The sequence below is a fragment of the Pituophis catenifer genome, unplaced genomic scaffold (genome assembly GCF_029215685.1).
Source record: "Pituophis catenifer annectens isolate HBS135680 unplaced genomic scaffold, rPitCat1.0.hap2 SCAF_3, whole genome shotgun sequence".
Lineage (NCBI taxonomy): Eukaryota > Metazoa > Chordata > Lepidosauria > Squamata > Colubridae > Pituophis > Pituophis catenifer.
The window spans coordinates 149,341,262-149,356,807 of NW_027256883.1; positions in this window are offsets into that span (position 1 = coordinate 149,341,262).

Below are 15,546 nucleotides of genomic sequence, written 5' to 3' on the forward strand. Positions count from 1 at the left end.
GATACTGCTAGTAATGGAAAAGTACATTTGACTTAATACAGTTATGGTCTTCTAAAAACTAAAGCATCAAAACTAAGAAAATTAGAAAATGTTTGTGTTCTTTCCTCTACTGTAATTTTCTGCTAAAGTCTAACACAGCCTGACATATTTCATGTAAAGAATGCACCATTCATTTGTTTATATGTTATATAAAATAGGCCAACTCCCCACCTCCTTCTAAATTTACCAGGACTTTATTTTGCAAAAGTGTTGACAGGTTGGCATGAGATTGATATACAAACTACCTACTTGTCAATAACTTCAAACTATCATTCATTCATTCATTCGTTCGTTCATTCATTTGTTTGTTTGCATTTATTTATTTATTCAATTTGTATAGCCACCTATCTCAGTCAAGGACTCTGGTGGCTTAGCCCAAACTATAAAAACAATTTTAAAAATTTAAAAACCATCTAAAATAAATATACACAGAAGCAGAGATAGTTAACCAGTTGACATTAAAATGAAGAAACAAGGCCCTTAAGACATTCACTATCGCATACTCAGGAACATACCCAATTTTTTAAAGCCTTACAAAAGGCCAACAGAGTTGAGGTCATTCTAATCTCTCAGGGGCTACTGTAGAAAAGGTCTATCTTCTAATCCCTACCAGCCAACACTCTTTGGCTGACAAGATCTGCAGCATGCCCAATCTGCTAGATTTTCAGTAAATATCTTCACTTTTTTGATGAAATAATTTTTCAAATAATTAATATTAAAATAATCTCCCCTCAGAAGTGACCAATACTGTTAAATCATACAGCTGTGTGTGCATTGAGGAACTGATCCAAAACCTGCCATGGGGAAGATTTACAGCATTTTGCTTTTAATAATATTGACAAAATATTTAACCAATTCCAGGGGAAGGATATTGCAAAATTACCATTCCCCTCCACTCTAGGGCCAGCCAAAGGTGGTATTTGCTGGTTCTCCAAACTGCTCAAAATTTCCGCTACCGGTTCTCCAGAACCTGTCAGAACCTGCTGGATTTCACCCCTGGTTGGAAAGGTTCAGGAAGAAAATGGCTGTAAGAAAGAATTCAAATCAAAATCAAATCAAGTTTATTACAGTCGAAGACCGGAGACCAGAACAAATAAAAACACTCAATGACTATCCAGTTAAAAATTCTAGAATATAATAATAAATAACATAAAAATCTACAATAAAATCACAATTAGGCATCTAGTCTGTCAGTTACACATGGCCTAACTATACTATGACATAAATCCATAAACTGTGAGGCCCGTGGTCATTAAATACTAAAATACCAAAAAAGAAAAAAAATAGTAATGCAAAAGGGTTTGCTACATTAGTTGTGTAAAATAGCTATGGTGGATTAATCACATGTTTCCAATGTATCCCCAGTGCTGCTGTGCATAATTTAGCCACTTTTGCTGTAGTCACAGTCTGTTGTGTAAAAAAGAATTAATAATAGGGAAGCTGGAGTATTTACCATATTTACATCAAAATGTTTCCAAGTTTTTTTATTGTGAAAGTAAAACCTAGGGGTAAAAAAAAGGTATGAAAATTACTTTTAATTTTCCTTTAATCATTATAATACAGGAAATATCCCAGACTGCTTGCCTTCCCTTGGGAATATATAAGGTTCCATGGAGCCTGGGGGAGGGGCCAATTCTGGATCTCTTGTGGCTGCGCAATGATTCAAAGTTAATTCTTAACTTCAGCCCTCCTCCCTGCCTGGCTGGGTATTTCCAACATCAATGCAGTTCTTATCATATAACTTTAATTTTCACCCAATTGTGTTTAAAATTAACTGAAGTCTATAAGCCTCTTGTTGATGTTGTGCCCATAGATATCAAAGTGCCTTCCAAGCATTGACTGGGGTCTCTGTCCCAGCCTTCTGTCATTTATTATTTACCTGTTAAGGTTTTCTTTATCATGGATGGATGGATGGATGGATGGATGGATGGATGGATGGATGGATGGATAAGAGAGAGACAAATGGGAGAGGTCTGCAAATCAGTGTCTTGTTTGGACATTTACCAACCTAACTACAGTAATAAGAAACATAGGGGACTAGAAGCAATAGCACTTAGACTTATATACCGCTTCATAGTGCTTTACAGCCCTCTCTAAGGGGTTTATAGAGTCAGCATATTGCCCCCAACAATCTGGCTCCTCATTTTACCAACCTCGGAAGGATGGAAGGCTGAGTCAACCTTGAGCCAGTCAGGATCAAACTCCTGGCAGTGGGCAGAGTTAGCCTGCAATATTGCACTCTAACTACTGTGCCACTACGGCATAGAAGGAATCCTTTCTCCAAGCGCTGCAAACTGTTTTCTTGCTGTCTCAAAGGTGTAGAAAATCACATATAGGTATAGTGTGTGTGTGTGTGTGTGTGTGTGTGTGTGTGTGTGTGTGTTGTGTGTGCATGCATAAATATATTTTAACTTGCAGATTTTCCTGACTAGTTCTGACTTGGGATGGAGGATAGTTAAGCCTCTTATTGTCCTGAACAAAACCTGGCTTTCCATGCTTGTCAAAACAATTCCATAATATAAACATGGATACTTACAAACATAATATGTAAAGGATAAGCTTGTTTATAACTTAGGAAAATGCTTACGGAAAATTCAGGCATTGCAGATATTCATAGTCTTGTGGGGTAGTGGGTACGTATTTGTTGCTTTCAATTACTTTAATACGTCACTTAGTTTTTTTGAGATTCACTGAGCATCTTAGCTTGAATGAAGCCAATAGATTTGGATGCTTCTGGAATCGATGTGCTGGCCTCTGGCTCTAATCAGTCCTTACTGTGGTTAATAGCTTCTGAAATTTTCTTATTTAGAGACAGTAATTCTACCAGATATAATTTATTAGGCATAATTACTTAATTCTGCACAATTTAGTACCTCTTTGATTTTGGCTTGCTGGGAAATGTGATAGAAACTCACACAGTTTCTATGTGAGTTTCACAACATAGAACTGTATGCTGTGATTTGTTTGTTAGATTCTGGAATAAATTATCCATATCCATCAGAACTTACATTCTATTTATCAATATACACATAACATAGTCTGGTTGAATATTATTGGATGACCACCTGAATTCTGGAAATGGATGATTATGAAAGGGAATGACCAGATGGATCTAGAAATTATGAATTCATCTTTAGGAGAGGGAGCTTTTAGAAAGCACTCTAAAACCATGATGGCGAACCTATGGCACGCGTGCCGGAAATGGCACGCAGAGCTATCTCTCCAGGCACATCAGCCATCGCCCATTGCTCTTCCAGATTCTTCTTTCGCATGTGTGTGCTGGCCAGCTAGTCTTCTTGCCGCATGCGTGCCAGAAACCAGAAGACCAAGTGACTGGCACGCATGTGCATGCCGGAAACCAGAAGCTCAGCTGTTCTTCCAGGAAGGCCTGGAGGAATGTTGTCCATGGGGTTGTGATGGGTCGGACACGACTTCGCAACTAACAACAACAAAAACCTATTTTGTTGATCTCTGGTTGCCAAGCAAAGGTATTTTCATCCTCTTACACCTTTAATTGACTTAAATTGCATCCTAAAGCCGCTTTGATCTCTCTGGATATATTTTCAAAGTTGTAAAAAAGTGCTCTTCTACTTTTTGCTATTTACAGTTGCAGTTATGGCAGCTGGATTTTGTTGCTTTGTTTTCATTTGGGTTTTTTTTTTTTTTGTATGGATGGATATCACCCAAAAAGCTTCTGCTGCAGAGCGACATATAAACCAAATAAATGAATAACAGCTTCACATCGTGCTTGTGAAATCTCCAGAGCTACAGTAACTGGTTGCCTGTGGTGGGAGGCAGGATGTTGGACTAAATGGGTTATTCTAGGAGGACTCTTTGTTCTTATGTCCATGGTAATCTAGTCTGTCATCTGCACTGGTTTAGATAATGTAACTGTAGTCATAAGGATAATATTAAGAAAGTTAAAATGCAGTTTATTACAGTTGGAAGTGAAACTGGGAACACAATGCAGCATTTTATCCTCACACTTTTGCAGGGGAGAATAACTGGAAATATAGTGAAAAAAGGCAAAATAATTATAGGTGAGCCTGAGAATTTGAGCCCAAGTTTCCCATATTCAAATTCTGGGCTGACGTAACTGCTTTGTGACAGTGAATGGTAGCATATACTCTAGTCTCAACTGGAGAGATGTAGAGGGGGAGTGGGGAGGGAGAGGAGTATGGGAAGGAGATGGGAAATCAAGGAGACTCTGCTTCATTCAGCCAGGGCAGAAATGCAAGCGGTTGCTTATGGGAAATAGAAGGATTGAATGGAGCATGAGCTTCTAGAGATAAGTATAGTTCATTGACTTAATAGGTCAATGGGTTAACTCAAGATTATAAACTTCACTTTGGCAAAAGCTGGTATAAAACCCTTACTAAGGACATCTTCTCATAGCAAGGAAGTTACCTTGCTTCTCCAACTCACTACATGGCTTTGCTTCCTCCTCTTTCACCTCAGAGGGGCTCGAGGGGGGGTGAGGGGGAGAGATGATGGAAGAAATGTCATTACAATACAAGTTATGTCCTGTTTGCTTGTGTGTCGTGACTTTCAGGAATTAAATAAGACATGCTAGCCAAATTGCATGCCAGCCATATCACGTTTCCCCTCTTCCTCCCATGCCTTGATCAGAATTTCAGATAGGAAAAGAATGGTGTCATCCCCACAGTAAGGCAAAATCACATAGCAAAGAACTATATCATCAACCCTCTTCCTCCTCTTCCTCTTCCTCTTCCTCCTCCTCCTCAGAAATTTCCTTAATTTGTTTTGCTTTAATCCACTTTTTTCCAGGCCCTGAGCTTTGTGCAGCCTCATAATATCCCATGTTAACTGGTTAAAATCCTCATAAACACGTATACTTTTCATGGATGTTGAAGAGTTGGAAACTGAAGTGGACAGCAAGGGAATAGTTTAGTCACACTTGTTAATAAACTCCTTGTTCCAGCATGAAGCTGGACTGACCTTGCCCAGAAAGCCCTGGAGGATCATTACCACTAAATTGAAACAAAATATGTTGGCAAACATTTTGCCCGGAAAGAATAGAAAGCAAATGGAGGCCTGAAACTGTATATTTCCTCAATTAGACTTTTATACTGTTTACAATGCCTTGTAAGAATTGAAAAACATTTTTGTTTTGTTCAACTGTTTTTCATACAAGGAAATAACCATGCAGCTTTAAACAATTTTTATTAGATTTAAACAGGAAAGAGAGAGGATGTGGCCTTTAAAAAACAAAACAAAACAAAACAAAAGAAAAGAAAAAAGCAACTAAAACAGCAACTGTTTTATTCTATCACTTTAAAGCGCCTTTTTAAAAAGTAAAATGTTAAGTTAATTTGGTAAATTTAAAGAAGACAAAGAGACTAATAGCAATTTTTAGTGGATAAATTAAAAGCATGCAGTCCAGATTAAAGTGAAAACAAACCCCCCTTTTTTTCAGTCATCAGCCAGTTCTTCGCTGTTGGTCAGGATTAAATCCAGGAAAAGGAATCCGTTCGCTTTTTCCTTCACGTGTAGAGACTTGAACTTGTCAGCAAGGAACTAAAAAATATATTTTAAAAATATACATGCCAGATGTCAGAATAGTTGAAATCTTCCATTACTGCTATGGCTCATTTCTGTAAAAGTTTTTTCCCCTATTCTTTGAACACACAGACATTACACTTTGAATCAAAAAAATTCTTAGGACAGGTTCAGATTGGCTTTTTTTTAAATTTAGGCTGAGAAAAGGAAATCCCTGAATTGCAAACTGTTTAATTCATTAATAATTTTGTTTTCTTGATCAACATATGCAAAAAGTTTCACTACTTGTCCAACTCTTCTGATACTTGAGTCAGCAATCTTTTCTCCAAAATCTTGTGATTTTTCACAGGAGAATATAAAGTCTAATAAGTTTCAGTGAAGTCTCACAAGATTTTTGTGAAACAAAAAACTAGATAGTTTATTGTATGACTTGTCATGGAAATCCTTATTACACAAACCAGTTTATTTTCAGCTCAGGCAAAAAATAAAGGGGGTCTACTATGCAATTAACATCCCCAACCAACAGAAGAGAAAACAGATATGAAATAGGTATTGATTTTATTACACAACACATTTACATTTAAAACAAATGATCTGATTCAGCAATTGAACAAATACTTCCCCCTTGTGTGAAGAAAAGGCAGCTATCTCTCAAATTAACTTGCACAAAAACATTTTGTCAGTGTTGCTCTCTTCTTTCAGCAAAAGCAATGGATCAGTATTCCCCAAAGTATATCTCCTCTACCTACTTTGGGGACAACCAGGCCAGTGGTGAGTTTCTACCAGTTCGCCCCGGTTCGAGTGAACTGGTAGCGGTGGCATCGGGAGGCTCCGCCCACCCGCCCGGACATCATCACAGACGCTCTGCGCATGCGCTCAGAGTTCCGAACCGGTAGAGAAGGTAAGTGAAACCCACTACTGAACCAGGCACATGTCCTGGAACATGCACACTCTGAGAGAAGTAGTTCCAACATACTCAGAGAACATCTGTTGGAGAAGTCTGAAGAAGATAGTGTTGAACATTAGTGTTCTGTCCTCGCTACACGTTACTCTGTGTGCAGCTCGACATGCAGCTAAACCCACTATCCTCCAATAGAACAGACCATGTGCATAGATCTGGATGCCTTATTAAAAAAACAGGATGGGGGGAAATAGAAATACATATAATAAGAACCCCAATCTATATAAAAATGTAAATGTCCGTTTGTACATAACCGCACATCTCCAAAAGTTCTTCACTGATTGCTTTCAAATTTTGACACAACGTTGCATTCGACTACAGGCGTGTTTTTATATACCTATATTATATACATGTCACACCTGTGACAGGTAGAAACATGAAAAACATTGGAAAACATTGAAAGACATTGACAAACATTGAAAAACATTGAAAAACAGCGCCATCTGCTGGACGTAAAACCAACATGGCAGCCTCCCAGCCCTGATTATGCTCAACAGATTTCTGCTCCTTATATTTAGACTCTCCATATTGCTTCCAAGAAACTGCGCATTTGGAACGCAGAGACGCCCAAGGCCATATCCTGCCACCAGGCTCGGCAGGTAGGCAGCCGGCTCCCCGCCGGGAAGCCCTCGCAGCCGGTGCTTCTAGGGCTGGGTGGGGCCGGCCCCAGCCTGGCTCTGACCTCCCCCTCCTCCGGCCACCCCGCGAACTAGCCTTGCCCTCCGCTGCTGCCTATCCCCCTCACCAGCCGCTCTCGGGGCTCCCTCCACCTGGCAACGAGGCTGCCTGGGTCTGCCAAGCGGGAACCCTCCGTCCCTCGCCTGGCCCAGCGCTACCACGGGCTCCGAGGTCAGAAAGACCAGCCGCTAACCGGCACTATGCAAATCCGGTTGGTGAGCGGGAGATGGAGGCAAATGGAGCCTTGGGGTCGCCTTTGACCAGTACCGCCTTTGATTCCCAGGTGGGCACTCTGGCAGTTCATGGAGCCTACACAAGCCTCTGGCAGAAAAGAGGCTCCGGGGAGGCTTTGGGGGCAGAAACGGGCAGGAGGGAGGATGGCCGGCCCTCCTTCATTTTGCCTGGAAGAGCGGGGGATTTAATCATTCCCCTGCCCTTGGCAGGCAGGGGAGGAGAACTGCACAGCAGGGGTCCAGTGGGGTGTGCATGGCTCCTGGCTTTGCTGCTTTCTTCCTTTGGGCGGGAAGCCCCAAACCAGCCTCGAACCCCCGCAGCACCCCCTCCCTCCCTCCCTTCCCTTCCCTTCCCTGCTATGCATCTCCCTGTCGAGCCCCCAGAGAACATCTGTGTAGGGAGGACAGAGGGGGCCCCCAAGTTTCTGCTATGGTGCGGAGAGCTGCGAAGGCCTGGCCTGAAAAGGTAAGGGCGATGGTGGGGGATGCAGAAGAGGCCATGCCAGAGACAGAGATAAACAGAGAGAGAGGGAGAGAGAGACATAGAGAAATACAGAGAGATGGGGGGGAGAGAGAGACACATACAGAGATACAGAGAGAGGGGGAAAGAGAGACACATAGAGAGATACAGGGGGGGAGAGAGAGAGACATAGAGAGATACAGAGGGGGGGAGAGAGACAGAGATACAGAGGGGGGAGAGAGAGACATAGAGATACAGAGAGAGGGGGAGAGAGAGACACATAGATACAGGGGGGGGAGAGAGAGAGACATAGAGAGATACAGACAGGGGAGAGAGAGACACATAGAGAGATACAAAGAGAGAGGGGGAGACAGAGAGGGAGGATTTTGTGGTTCCCATTGTTTTTTAGCAACCGGTTCTCTGCCCTAATCACCAGCTGGGTAGGCGTGGCTCGGGGGCTGTCATGTGACTCATGAAAGTGAGTGACGTCAAATTGGCCACACCCACCAAATGTTCGTGGAGAGTTTGGAACTTCAGCCTCACTCTTTTAGCCCAGCAGAAGCAATGCGTGGGCCACAGCAACGCGAGGCCAGGTAAAGCTAGTACAAAATAAGCAGTGTTGAGTTACTGGCGAGCATAACAATTAACAAATACAGATAAATCCAAATCTCACCAGCACTGTTGTGTGTATGGGATGTGGATTTTTGTCCTCAGATGAACATCTGCCACAGATTGGGCTGGATTCTTCCTGGTGCTTCTGTTTCCTTCCGAATGCTAAAGGAAACAGAGTGTGGCTTCCCAGGATGCCCTTGTTTTAGGAGTCAGGGTTTATGGGTAGATGACTCTTAAAGGGCCAGGTCAACTTCCAAACAATACAGATTGGTATTTGGCCCCAGCCACTAGATGAGACCAAAGAATAACAACAGTATATACACAAATTATATCTGGGGGCATGACATAGGGTCAAACAAAAGTACGGAACATAATATTAAATGAAGCAGGTTTCACTGTTTATCTATAAAATGTTATTAAGAATTCAACTGAAAAAGTTGTTTGTAGTGGTTCTACTCTATTTCAATATAATCTGTGTTTTCAAATACAGGTAGTCCCCGTTCAGCATTGTTCAATGACCATTCAAAATTACAACAGCACTGAACGAGGGGTCTTATGATTGTTCTTCATAGTTCCAACCATTGCAGCATCCTTGCAGACATGTGATTATGATTCGGGCACTTGGCAACTCACAATTCCATAATCACCATTTGTATTGTTCATTCCTGATTTCCAACAAGCAAAGTCAATGGGGAAGCTAGCAGGAAGATGCAAACGTCAGTTACGTGACTCCAGGATGCTGGAAGCTTTCAGGATTCACCTAATAATAGCAACTGGAACTGTTGCAACTGGAATTGGAAATTGGCCACATGATAACACACTGAATGACTGCATTGCTTAACAATGCAACTGTCAATCCCCATTACCATTGTTAAGCGAGAACTGCTTACCTATATGTGACTAGAAGTTTGAAAGCAGTTTGATTAAACTAATCAAGGAAAAAAATATTTTTTCTCTCTCTCTAAACAACAAAAGTAGAATGCTAAAATACTGTAATTTATAAAAAAAAAACATTAAAAATTCACACTTCTATTTGGCCAATGTAGCGTAAATTTTAAATGCAATTTCACAGCTACAGAATGTGAAAAAATTAAGTAATTAAATTCTTAATTTTACCGCAATCTTCCAAATGTTCTACCAACATGCTACACACATGCCAATAAACAGATGTGGTGTCAGTTTTATACTTACCAACAGATGTGCTGTTAAGTACCTTTATTGGCAGTAAAATTTGAACGTTATTGAAAATAACTTTCTTGAACAGAAGTTTAAATAAGTTTTAAATATCCTTCTGTTTTTTCTTGAAAAAGACACTGTTTCTGTTATCCTGGATATTTCCTTCTTGTATATAAATTCTCGAAAATGATTAGTTTTTATTTGGTTTTAATTTCATGTAACTGTAGGTGGGATTTTTTTGTTTTAATTTTTGCAATTATTAATAGCCTCAGCCCCAATTCTAAAGTATCTGTATCCCTTTATGCAGCACCTTTGGGTAACTTAAATGTTTAAAAGTCGATCGTATCTTTCAATGGATTCACTTAATGTCAAACTGCCTAGCTGAGACTCCTCAATTTAGTTAGAAGATGTTAGTGCTTAAAAAAATAAAAAAAGAAATTTGTGTAGTAATGTAATGTAACTAGGAAATAGCATCACTTTATAGATGTGTTTTTGCATGTTATGTATTGCACATCTCATTGCAAAGTTTTATGCCTATTTAAATTTTCTTATATATATATAACGTTCGAATCCGACGAAGGGTATGGCTAGCTGATGACAGCTAAATAGCTTGAAATAGATCTATACTAGTCTCTCTTTATTTCTTTATCAGCATATATATCAGGTATATTAGTAAAGAAAGAAGCAGACATCCTGCGAGCTCCAGAACTTAAAATTTTAAAATTTTAAAATAATTAAAATTTTATTTTACTAAGCTTTCGTCAGCCATCTGGTGACATCATCAGAGTACTCTTTCTTTACTAATACACACACACACACACACACACACACACACACACACACACACATCCTGTTTTCCCAAAAATAAGACATCCCCTGATAATTAGCCCAATCGGCTTTTGAGCACATGGCAATAAGGCCAAGTGCTTATTTCAGGGTTCAAAAATATATATAAGACAGAGTCTTATATATAAAAGCCCCGGGGCACCCAAAATACCAATCAATGTTTGAACAGATGGAACAATACTTTTCATTCATTCCAGCTTCCTGAAGTTTTTTCTTCCCTGCATTAGTGAAATCATAAAATATAAAACAATAATGCATTGCATTTAACATTAGTCAACAATGACCATCACCAATAGAGATAGATAGATAGATAGATAGATAGATAGATAGATAGATAGATGATAGATAGATAGATAGAAAGATAGATAGATAGATAGATAGATAGATAGATAGATAGATGATAGATAGAAAGATAGATAGATAGATAGATAGATAGATAGATAGATAGATAGATAGGTCTTTGGTTATTCGGGTCTTCTCCCACGTAAAATTGGAAGTGTCTTGGCGACGTTTCGACGAAGTCTCATTCGTCATCTTCAGGCTGGTGTTCTCGGCTTCGTGCTTCCAGGAGCAAACGTCGCCAAGACACTTCCAATTTTACGTGGGAGAAGACCCGAATAACCAAAGACCTACATACAGACACCCGCGAAAACCTGAGAAAACATAGATAGAAAGATAGATAGATAGATAGAAAGATAGATAGATAGATAGATAGATAGATAGATAGATAGATAGATAGATAGATAGAAAGATAGGTAGATAGAAAGATAGATAGATAGATAGATAGATAGATAGATAGATAGATAGATAGATAGATGATAGATAGATAGATAGAAAGATAGATAGATAGATAGATAGATAGAAAGATAGATAGATAGATAGAAAGATAGATAGATAGAAAGAAAGAAAGATAGATAGATAGATAGATAGACAGATAGATGATAGATAGATAGATAGATAGATAGATAGATAGATAGATAGATAGATATAGATGATTGCTAGATGATAGATGGACAGATGGATGGATAGATAAATGATGGATGGATAATTGATGGATAGATAGCTGATTGATGGATAGACAGAGTTCGATTTTCCCCCCTCTTTTTTTCCTGACACTCTGAGTTAACACAGAGCATCAAGCTTTGGAAGTGGTGATGAAACATCCTCTTGACATACACCACACACCTTTTAAATGAATATACCTTTTATTCTCACTTAGAAGAATCCATGAAGATTGCTGGAGTTTGGGTTCAGTACAATATCCAGTTGTGATACAAATATGCCTCCAGGAAGGAAGTCCAGAATCCTTTATAAATGAAACTATCATCATTGTTTTTACACTGCCTTAAGATTTCTCTGATTTTTTTTTTAAGAAGCAAAACAATGTTAACATTTTTTTTTCTTGTGTACATCAATTAGTACTGGCAATACTTGCAACGTTAGGTGACCTATATCGTGAATAATTTTTTCAAGCTTCAAGAACAAACAAAAGAACGATGGCATTTCCCAGAATGAAAATAAAACAAAAAACCCTGTGTGCATCTTTAAATGGCTCTCTTTATTAATATGATATGGCAAAAGTTTGCTCCTGTTTATTAAATCAACATGAAAGGTTAATTATGCTAAGTGACTATGGGTAGAAAACAATTCTTGGAAGATGCTTTTTAACAACAAGTTGGCAGACTGTAGGAGCCATCTGTTTCCCCCAAATGTTAAGGTACAATCTTAAATTTGTGAGGTTAAAAAGTACAGATTGCAGAGTAGTTTAGGAGATATAAAATCCGTGCTGTGATGATAGGAAAGCACTGATTCTCCTTGACATGCAGCCTGGTACGTTTGCCAAGTTTTCTGAAGATGGTGGTGGGCAGCGAATAATGGGTAGAAATTACTGGCAATAAGTAACAAGAGGACGCCTGCTGGCTCTTTCCCTTCATACATAAGGAGTCAGGTATCCTGGAATGAACCATGGTTTGAATCTATTGAGGGATAAGCATCCATTTTGTTTATTGTTTTAAAATACAATTTAATAATGATGATAGTCCATATCTTGATTTTAAAAAACCTGAAGATGCCCAATTCAGTTGTATGAATACTTAGTGCTTTTCAGAAACTAGCTTTGTTATTTTCTTGCAGATGTTTCATTACCCAGCTAGCTAACATCACCAATGATAGTCTGGTGATGTTACCTAGTTTGGGTAATGAAACGTCTGCAAGAAAACAACTAAGCTCAGAGAGCATCAAGGACCTCTTATTTCAACCCTGAGGTAAAATATTCTCCTTTATTGGTACCAGTCACTGGTGTCCAGGACTTAAAATGCTGAACAAATCCCCATTAAATCATCAGGTTCATTGGGGGTATTCACTCAGCCTAATTTACCTCACAATTTTGAGGAAAAAATTGAGGGGAAAAGCTCACATACATGATATACATAATATAATTTCTAGAACATAAACATTGATGATACTCATGCCTATCATTTTTGTTGGTATAGCGCCTCAGTGGCACAGTGGTTAGAGTGCAGTACTGCAGGCTACTTCTGCTGACTGCTGGTTGCTTGCAATTTGGCAGTTCAAATCCCACCAAGCTCAAGGTTGGCTCAGCCTTCCATCCTTCCAAGGTGGGTAAAATGAGGACCCAAATTGTTGAGGGTTATATGCTGACTCGGTAAACTGCTTAGAGAGGGCGGTAAAGCACTGTAAAGCGATATATACTGTAAATCTAAGTGCTGTTGCTATATAAAGCTCAATCTGCCTACAATTATCATAGAACTGGCATTAATAGACAATTCCATCCATTTTTAAAATAGTTAAGCTAGGACTTTTTTGTGTACTTCTAAACTTTTTGCTTTATAATGGATTTAGTACCCTCCCAACCCTTTTTATTTAGCCTTTCTAAATTCTAACCAATCTCCACAAACCTATCAACTATTAGTATTTATGTAATTCTGAATTCAGTTCCATTAAATCCTTAGAGCTCACTTTTGATTTATCAATAATGTAAGGATGGCAACATTTGATCTAATCTGTTTGGCCCAAGAAGACCACTTATTAGCTGCCCAGAATCCATTAGAGTCAGGCGGCTAATATAGTCAAATAAATAATACTGGTCTTTACTGCATTCGTTCATCATCTGAGCATTGTGGTTAAAGGATTGGGGTAAAGGCTACATTCATTGGGATGAACTGTTCTTGATTTGCCCACACCATTCAGACTCTGCTTTTTTGTTGTTGTTCTAAACCTTTGCAATCTGTGAGTTGTAGAGAAAGATTTTGCTTGCCAACCATGTGGATAGGCAAAAATAATAATAATAATCTCCTTTTTGAGCCCTTTGGTATTGCCTGCAGTAGGCCTACAGTCTGCAAATCTAATTATTTGAAATGCACGCCTCTCACTGCATTGACTATGGAATGACAAGCTCTGCCCAGCCCAGCAACAACAAACTGCGTCCTTAGTAACAGCACCTTCCTTGCTATGGTGATTATGAAAAGCAGTTCATTTATGGTGGCTGATTGCCTGTTGCCTTTGAAGACTGCGCAGAGGTGGGTGTCTCAAAACCTGAGAGGGAGAAAGGAAAACGTATGCTTAAGGCCAGAGTGTTATTTCTTTTTGCTGACTGTGATCTTAAGGGAACTAATGACAAACTTTCTTTAAAAGCCATCTTGTACTTAGGGAAAGTTAAATCTCTGTGAGGATGCAATTAGGCCATTCAAAATAAGATAATTGGATCCTTGTGAACTAGTCTTGAAAGGGGAAAGTGGGTTAGATCTGATTGTTTCATGGACTTCTAGGAAATACTGGAACCTGGATTGAGAGGTTAACAGAAGGCTACAGCAAACCAATTAATACTGATGTCAAAAAAGCTACATGGAGCTAGATGTGTCCATGAAGTCAGCAGGAACTGAGTTCATCTCAAAGACTTTAGGTGTTTTAGTAAAAACCCTAAAGTAGAAGAGCCTGGTGGCGCAGCAGACTAATAGCCTGTTATTATCATCCAGCTGCCTGCAATTACTGCTAGTTCGAATCTCCCCAGGCTCAAGGTTCACTCAGCCTTCCATCCTTTCTAAGGTAGGTAAATTGAGGACCCAGTTTGTGGGGGCAATAAGCTGACTTTGTATAAATATACAAAAGTATGAAGGCTATTGCTTAACGCATTGTAAGCCGCCCTGAGTCACCGGAGAAGGGTGGCATATAAATCAAATTAAAAAAATAAAAATTCTAATTGGTTATTTCCATGAAAACACTGTACTAATCTAGCTGTGGTATGGGGGAAGGGAGAGAAATCTAACTATAGTAAAGCAATGTCATTATGAGAAAGAAAAAAAAAGTACTTCAAGTTTTCTCCAGTGTTGTAGGAAGAAATTAGGAGTTCTGGAGACATTTCCTGGACTTTTAAAGGGTTTTCTGGAAAGGTTTTGCCAAGAAATACAACCCAGGTATTTTTACCAAGGTTTGTAGTATTTTTCTACCATGAAGTCTCTAGAGCTGGTTCCTCAAAGTTGTCAGTATAAATCCACAATGGTTGATGGGATTACCCAAGGGAGATTACCCCTCATAAATGTATGGGGTCAATAAATGACAGAAGGACAATTGGGATCAATTAATCTTTTGTCGTCTCTGTAGAGCTAGTGGCAAGACAGGGGTGGATGGTCAGCCATCAGTGAAAGCAGCCTGGAGTTGTCTCTATTATTGTCATAGTTATTGTTCATAGGACTATTAGTTAAAATTAAATTATTTTCCTATAATAAATTATTGGAATTAAGTGTCCATGAAGTCAATCTGAAATTTTATAAAGGAGTCAATGAGCTGAAGAATTTGGGGATGATAACTTGTTCCATTGTTTTGTTATGTTATTAACTGCTGCGAACGCTACTAATTTGAAAAGTAAAAAGGGAGTTATTTTTTTTTCCAGACTGTTAATTAATGATTTAGAAAGAAATTATTTTCCCACGTCACATTTGCAGTGATAATATTTAAATATTAAGACTGGGGAATCCTCTAAAGTTACAATCCTGTAGAGGTTT